The sequence below is a fragment of the Zingiber officinale genome, chromosome 1A, assembly GCF_018446385.1.
Source record: "Zingiber officinale cultivar Zhangliang chromosome 1A, Zo_v1.1, whole genome shotgun sequence".
In the NCBI taxonomy this organism is placed as follows: Eukaryota; Viridiplantae; Streptophyta; class Magnoliopsida; order Zingiberales; family Zingiberaceae; genus Zingiber; species Zingiber officinale.
The window spans coordinates 92,587,867-92,596,888 of record NC_055987.1 but is presented as its reverse complement, the minus strand read 5'-3'; the positions used below and the strand labels follow the sequence as shown (position 1 = coordinate 92,596,888).

Here is a 9,022-nt window from a genome sequence, read left to right as displayed (position 1 = left end):
TGCATGGCTGTGTGGATCTGGGGTTCGGCTCATGGGGCACGGCCGTGCAATATTGCATGGCCATGTATTTCTTGGCTACGGTTGTGGGGGGGGGGGGGCACAACCGTGCAGGATTGCACGACCACGCAAGGATCCGTGTCTGTTTGGCCGCACAGCCATGCAAGAGTTGCACAGCCGTGCACTGCTCTTCTTCTGTTTGGCCACACGGCCATGCGAGGTTGCATAACCGTGTTCTCTACGTCATTTCGGTGTGTCGACAATCACTATTTTTGCTCCGAAAGTTGTCTCTGTCAACACAAAATCAAACAAAGAGCAGATCTTCTAAAAAAAGAGTATTTATGATGAGTATATGATAAAAGAGACAATCATGCAAAGAATATATACGTATAAAGCAAGTGAATGTGCATTAAAACATGCATAAACGATCATAATATTTACGCACATCATACCCCCAGACTCTAACTTTTGCTTGTCCTCAAGCAAAACCCGCAATCTAGATTTATGTGTGTAGATGACATGTAATAATCCCTAATGAATCAATATAAACCTATCATATAGTTTCATTGATGAGCATGATACAAAAATTATTTGAGTGTGGCCTATGTAGAAGTTCTCCGTGCTCAGTGTAATAAGTGGCTTAACTTTTTCAAGTGTCAATCCTTAAGCCTAGTCAATTTTTCATTTAACCGTGTTCCTCATACTTCCGGTGATAGACACTTACCTGCCACACGCAAGGTTCGCTCCCCTTAAAAATGCTATGCATCGTCTACACAAGGTCTCAAAGGAATACTCAGTATCAAGAGAAGCATAGCATTCATTTCCACTCACGATAACTATTTTTTTATCCCTTATTTTTTTCTTTTTTTTTTAAATATTTGCAAAGTATCAAACTTGAACAAACTTTCATTTTTTTTTGGGGGGGGGGGATTGATTTTTCCAAATGAGCTTACATGATCTGAGTTTATCTAGTAACCAAAATATAGTTGGCAGGTCACCATAGAAGCAAGAGTACTAGTCTGGTTCTATGAATCATGACTATTTTTAAAAATATCTACCATCAAAGTCAAGCATAATGTGAAGAGATCCTAAAACTAGGCCAACATTCAAATTCTTCTAGTAATAACAATGCTCACTTCATGCTACTATAGATAGGAACATAAAGATCAATAGGCATACTAGCATACCAAATCACGCAACATAAATATCTAGATGAAATGTGCTAGTATTTTGCATTAAGGAACAAACAATCATGATGTGATGAATGATTGATGTGTGTAGATTATATATATTTTTATGCATGCTTTGACACACATTCACATACTTTGCACATACTTTATCTATGTATTTTCATACTTCTAGCTTTGCTTTTAGTATATTTACTCTTTTTATTCAGAGATTTGCTTTTGTGCATTTTCTGTACACAGGAGTCGTATTTGGTGAAGGATTTATGATCATGGCCAGATCTGCAAGCAAACCAAAGGAGGAAGGCACCATCCTTATGTACCACACGACCCTACCATGGGGGGTTGCCCTGCCTGTGTGAGGTTCACCACTCGTGTGGCTGCAGCAAGAAAGGGAGTGGCCATGGCCGTGTGAGCTTCACACGGCCGTGCCAAGTTTTGAAGCCAACAGGAGTCAGGCCGTGTACACCATACGACCTTGTAAGCTCTCCAGAATTGAAGCAGTGTACGGCCGTGTAGATCTACTCGGTCATGCAACATTCCTAGAGGCTAAGAACGCCCTGGCCGTGTGCACCACACGACCGTGTAGGAGCTCCAGAGCTAGAGATAGTGCAGGCTGTGTAGATCTACACGACCATGCAAGGGGAGCAGTGGTAGAGCAAGCCACGGTCGTGTCTCACACACGGCCGTGTGAGACAAGTAGAGAAGGGAGTAGCATAGACCGTGTAAGCTTCACACGGTCGTGTCTCGGGGTCGTGTGGCACCCAAACCCCTCCTCTATATAAGGCATTCTTCAAGATTTGAAGGGGGATCTTCTCCCTTTTGGGGGGAAACAAGATTTGGGGCGTCCCTCCACCTTCTTGGAGGGATTTTTCGGCGATCTAAGGGCAAATCTTCATCGTTTCAACTCCGTAAGCAAGGATTGGATCCGAAGATCATTCTTCATCGTAGATAAGCTTTTCTTCCTTTATCTTCTTAGATTTAGGATCAAGATGCTTGTAATCTTCTTATTTTCAGATTTCTTTCCTTGTTCTATGGATTAGATTTCTATGTTCTAGGATGGAGAAAGTATTTGTAATGAAGATTTGATGTAAAACTCTTGTAGATTTTGCCAATTTCCTATTTCTATGATTTTGTCCTGTTTGTATCTCTTTGATCTTGTGTGGTTTGTTGTGATTTGGACCTAATTACCATACTTGATTGAATGTTTGAATATCTTGTGGATCTTGTAGAGATTGTTTCTCATTCGATTTTTCGAGGGACGTTTGTGACAGGAACAAGCCCGTGTAAGGATGTTTGAGGGAATGATCTTGAGGGTGAAATAGGGTTATTCAAGGGGGTAGGATAGATTGTGTGCATTAATCTTTTGTATCTCGATGAGGTTGAGAAGCAATGAGTTCCTATGTTGATTATTTGAGGGACGCACATGACAGGCAAGCCCGTGTAAGGACATCATAGGATTCATATCTAATTGATCACATTTAGATATAAATTACAGTCCTAGGCCGGTTGTCTATTGCAAGAGGGAACCGACAACCTTCTACAAATGATGGACAATTGAGGAATAAGATTTGGTAGATCATTTACATTGAATGTTCTTACAAAGAAACTGAAACTCCTAGAACATACCTTTATCATAGCTCTTATTCTTGTTTCTTATTCTTTAGTTTCTATGTTTTACTTTGCATAGTTGTACTTTGTTTTTGTCAATCCATTGATTAGTTGTTTAGCTAACTCATGTTGAGACATCTTTAATGGTTATTCCTGTAACACCCCTAGGGTACTTAGCAAGATTTTAGATATTTTTATCATGAATAAAAATAAATAGGCCTTATATGTAACATTTCGAAAATAATAAAATAAGAGAACCAAAAAAGAGATGACCAAGGTTTGAACCTTGGATCTCTTACTAGATACATGTATGTGTTAACCAATAGACCAAGAGTAATTATTGTTAGAAAGGAGAGGGAAATCATAGTTAAGAGTAAGAAAAGAGCTTCTTTCATTTAGAAGGAGAAGTTAGAGTTGCCTTCTTTCTCTCAAAACAAAAGAGGACTCTTGCTTCCTCTTTTCATTAAGGGAGAAGTAAAGGAAAAGAGAAGGAAAAACCCATTTTTCCTTCCTCTTCTCAATTGGAATAAAAGGAGAAATGAAGGAAAATATTCATTTTTCTCCCTTCCTCCATCCCTCCTCCTCCTCACCGTGACCAAACTTCTTCCCCTCACCATTGCCGAACCCAAGCAAAGGAAACCTTCCCTCTAAGAAAGCTCCACAAATCAAGGTTACCTCCCTAAGGAAATCAAGCGAAAGATGTGAGTATCCCCTCACTGCAGTACAAGTAGTTTCGATTTGTGTTGTAAACGCTTTTGAAATCTTATGAATTTCCTTGAAAGTTTTGGAAAAGATAGATTGGTGGTCACTTAGGATTTACAAGTTACAAGTTATGCTTTATGTTGTAGAAAAAAAATATATATATATTCACCCCATCTTGAAGTTTCGGCCAAGACAAAAAGGGAAGATTTATAGCAAAGTTTCTTTTGGTATCATGCTTATCCATGCTCTTATATGAGGTAGGATCTTTCATGTGTTGATAGTTTAAGTTTTAAGACCTTATATGTCAATAAAGAATTAGAAACCCTAACCTAATGGTTCGGCCAAGATGAATCATAGAGTTTAGGGCAAGATTTTGAAAAGAAAGTATAATTGTTGTGCTCCTTCATGATATATGAAATTTTATATGTTGATAGCTTAAGGTTTTTATGCTCCATGTGGTAACAAAAAAAAAAAGAGGAAAACCCTAATGTAATGGTTCGGCCAAGATGAGTTACAAGAGTTAGAGCAAAACTTTTGTAAGGGAAATATGTTGTTTATGCTTCTTCATGATATATGAATTTTTATATGTTGATAGCTTAGATTGTTATGCTTCATGTAGTAACAAAAATGATGAAAAACCCTAATGTAAGTTTCGGCCAAAATGAGTTACAAGGGTTAGGGAAAAACTTTTGTAAGGGAAATATGTTGTTTATGCTCTTCATGATATATGAATTTTTATATGTTGATAGCTTAGATTGTTATGCTTCATGTGGTAACAAAAATGATGGAAACCCTAATGTGAAGTTTTGGCCAAGACATGATACCAAGTTTAGGGTCAAAATTTGAAACCCAATCATGCTTATTTATGCTTGTTCATGAGGTATGATATCTTGTATATGGTAAGGTTAAATCATTATGTTCCATGTTGCATTAGAAATATTTAAAACCCTAAATGTAGGTTCGGCCAAGAGGGAATGCCAAACCTAGGGTAAAGTTTTTGAAACCCAATCATGCTTAGTTATGTTTCTACATGATATATGATCTTTGGTATAATGTTAGATAAGTTTCATACTACATGTTACATAGATAACTACACTTTAGGGTTCGGCCAAGCAAGTGTAGAGACTTAGAGCCATGTTTTGCAAACTAACCATGCTTGTTTATGCCCATTTATGATATATGGTTATTTATCTATAGGTGGCTTTAGTTTCATGCTTCTTATAGTGGAAAAAAAAAATGGGAAACCCAATTAGTAGGGCTTCGACCAAGGTGGATAAATGGGTCTAGAGTGAATCTAACCAAGCATGCTTATGTTTTCTCATGATGTATGGTTTTTGATAAGTGATTAGTTTAAGTTCCATGTTCATGATATGATATGTTATGCCTTATGTTATGAGATAAGCTATGTTCCATGATATGATATGCTATGCTCATGATATGATATGCTATGTCTTATGTTATGAGATAAGCTATGTTTATGATATGATATGCCATGCTCATGATATGATATGCTATGCTTATGATATGATATGCTAGGCTCATGATATGATATGCTATGCTTCATGATATGATATGTCATGCTTAATGTTATGAAGATCACATGTTATGTTTTATGTTATGATACGAACATGTTATGTTTCATGATATATGTATGAAAGGCTTATGTAAGAAGAAAAGCCTAAGAGTTGCTTCCCTTAAGTTGGGATCAAGAGCACTCTTCATGGTATGGCAAAGAGATGCTTCCCTTAAGATGGGATCAAGAGCTCTCTTCATGATATGACAAGAAATTATGACATGTATGATAAGCTATGATATGCATGATGACATGATATGTATGACATGATATTTTATTTTATATGGCTTGTACCAAGGGTGGGCTCCATAAGCGCCCCGAGGTCGATGGTCTATGAAACGGGCCTCGTAAAAAGGGATGAGCTCCTTAGTACGCCCCTAGGTCGACGGACTATGAACGGACCTAGATCCCTAGTAGGTTCAGGGCTAGCTACCCTGTCCTAGTGATTGCGCGCATTATGTATGTATGTGGTACAAGCCGGGCCCTCATGATGATTATGTTATGTTCAAGTATGTATTAAGATATGTTTTAAAAGAGACATGATGCATATGTGCATTCCATGATACATGTTTTGAAAATATACATCTTGCATTTACATGCATATGTTTTATGAATTATTGGTTATGCAATATTATGAACAGGTATGAGTTATGATACATGCTTACAGGATATGATATGTTCCCATGATATGTACTCACATGCTATGCCATGCTATGTTATGCTTCATATATGACAAACTATGTTCTATGATATGATTCTCCATGCTATGTTATGCTTCATATATGACAAACTATGTTCTATGATATGATTCTCCATGCTATGTTATGCTATGCTATGTTTCACATGCTATGTGGTATTACGTGCCTTATGTTTTATGAGTAGGAAAGGAGCTCATTAAGCCCTTGGGCTTATAGTTTTACGTTTCCTTGTACTGCAGATAAGGGCAAGGAATGGATGAACTAAGGGGAGCAGCAGGAAGGGCGATGATGATGTGTGTGGAAGTGGCATGATGGATAGATCAAATAAAGTTTAAATTTATATTGACTAAATTGTGCATGTGAACTAAGTTTGGACCCTATGTTTATGATGATGGTTGAGCTAGTATGTTAGGCTCTCATGATAGTTTTGCCATGTTAGACTTATTATGATGTGGTAAAAAGTTTAATAAGTTATGATTCACATGCCATGTTTAAGACAATCAAATGCATATGATAAAATTTTTAAGTATGTCTTCCGCTGCCATGAGTTCATATGCATTAGTATGTTAGGTGAATGTAAGTAACCCCGTCCCTCTAAGGGTAGTCAGAGTGTCCCTGGAAGGGCAGGCGTTACAATTCCAGTCCCTGCGGATACGATATCTTTTATTATTACTTACGACATTTCCGTACACTTGCGGAACGCCAACAATGATGCAACTAGGAAAAATTTATTATGCAAAAGAAATAAGCAAAATCTAAACTAAACCAAATGCATCTTAATGCATCCACCCAGACTTAAACTTTTCATTGTCCCAATGAAAACTAAAAATAATGTGGAGGATATTAAAAGTAAGAAAAGTTACCAAATGATGTGTGACAAATGCCCATGTCATTAACTTCTCCATCATGTAATTGCACTCCTCCTAATCTTTGAGCCCTATAAAAGAAAATTGACAACAAAAATTAAGTAGAGGATACATGCTTATTATGAGGAAAGAAATGAAACTAGAAACGAACTAAAAGCATGAATGAAAATAAGATTGAACTTGGGTTGCCTCCCAAGAAGCGCTTATTTAAGGTCATTAGCTCGACCACCTCATTAGATTCATCGAAATCTCACTCTTGGAGGGGTAAGATATTTCATCACCATCTTACCAAGGGCTCTTATTATGGAGGGAGTTTTCATCAAAAAGTGAAGAATCACTCTCTCCATCTTCGTCTTCTTGGAAATTCTTTCAGGAGGTCGAAGACGGTTCAGATTGAGCTTCCAATTATAGGCCCCATGAAAATCTGCACACCCAAAAGAAAAACATACCTCTCCCAAGCATGCTATATTAGATAGAACTAGAACCTTATTAAGATGAACTGAGTATGTATCACAAATTGAATCACATCCAACAAAATCTACTATTGGTACATCTATGAAATTTTCCAAAAGATCACAAAGGATACTAACCTTGCTTTGCTTAGAGATACCTAAAAGTTCTAAACATGTGGATGTGACTTCTGAATCTTGTATTGGCTCTAGCTCTGGCTCAAGTGGTGGTGCCTCTAAAAGTGGTGATTCTTGGGGCTTTGCTTTTATTGCACAAGTCCCTACATATTTATCCACAACATGTTCAATCCTTGCAACTCTCATAATCTTAGAAGGTTGTGTGGATAAAGGAGGTGATTCTTGAGATGCTGCTTCCACAACACAGCTCCCTACACTTCCTTTCATAACATCATCATCGACACAAGCATCAAAAAATAAACCAACATCAATATTCTCAGTAGGAGAATCATCTATAGGAGGATCACTAACTTCATTTACAGTTTTAAGTTGATCTACCACATCACATTCATTATCTGAAAATTCAATTTCATCATAACACCCTGTAAACCCAGAAGGTAAATCTGAAAACTTATTATCCACTGCATTATTATCACAATCCTCATCTGAAGAGCCCTCATCTTCATACACATCTAGAAATCTACACTCAACCATATTAATGTCACAGAATTTTCCAAAGTATTCGTTTTCATTGACCCTCACTAGCCTTTGTGGAAAAGGAACCTTTAGTGAAGGTCTTGGGAAAGGTACTTCCTTTTTCCCATATTCCCTTTGAGCTTGCGGAGGAGGTCCAACTTGTTTATCTAGTGTAGGTGTGATCAATCGTTGAGGGAAAGGTACTTGTGGCCTTTGGGAACTTCCTGGAGTAATGGAACTGAGTTGTTGCGGTATTCTACTATTTATCTCCTCAATTCTGTACAAGTCCTTTTTCAGAAGTTCTTCATGATTCTTGCACTTCTCAACTTAGTATCATTATCATTTACACTAGATCTTGTCTATGTAGGAGGAAGGTCTTCTTTGAACCATTTTGAAACTATGCTATTAATCTTTTCCCCCAAATGTTTGAACTCCTCATTCTGTGACTTGTGAATTTCAAGATTTTTGGGTGGTTGAACTGCATTTTGCTTCACGGGCTCTCTTGCATTTATGGCTTGCACTTCTTGAATTTTTGAGGGGTATTCCATCCAACTTTTGTTCGACCATTCATGGAGGTTTAATGTTACTTGATCAATTAATGTATATACTTCATCTACACTCTTGTCCATAAAAGAACCTCCAGCTGATGAATCTAACAAACACTTATCTGAGAAACAAATTCTCCTATAGAATATGTGCAGGGTCAGCCATTTTTCCAAACTATGATGAGGGCACTGTCTTTGTAAACTCTTGAATCTGTCCCATGCTTCAAATAATGATTCTCCATATGTCTGAGCAAAATTTGTGATGTAATTCCTCATATAAATTGTTCTACTTGAAGGGAAAAAATGATCCAGAAATTGCTTCTCCAATTGTTTCCAACTTGTGATGCTTTGAGGACGAAGGGAATATAACCAAGTCCTTGCTTTATCCTTGATACTGAAAGGAAATACTATTAATCGAACTGCATTTGCTGACACTCCTTCACAATTCACCATATCACAAAGCTCTAGAAATGTCTCAAGGTGCAGATAAGGACTTCTGATGCTTCTCCTCCAAATTTGTGACCTTGTATCATGAAAATTAACTCTAGGTCTAGTTGAAAACTTTCTGCTTCAATGTGAGGTTACACAATGGGAGATAAAAATCTTGTGGAAATGGGTGCAGAGAAATCTCTTAAGGCCCTGCTTGACATGTTAGTGCTCATGGATATCTAAAAACCATAAAATGCAGAATTTAAATTGCAAGAAAAAAAAAATAAATGCAGAATTGAAAGACAAGAAAGAAA

The 9,022-nt window shown here is 37.3% G+C and overlaps 1 non-coding gene across 1 annotated transcript; it reads left to right on the top strand.

Annotated features, from left to right (window-relative positions):
• The first annotated feature begins 8,451 nt into the window (after positions 1-8,451).
• Positions 8,452-8,557, top strand: LOC122039125. Its single transcript, XR_006128020.1, has one exon. It is a non-coding gene; the product is annotated as a small nucleolar RNA R71 (small nucleolar RNA).
• Positions 8,558-9,022: the final 465 nt, after the last annotated feature.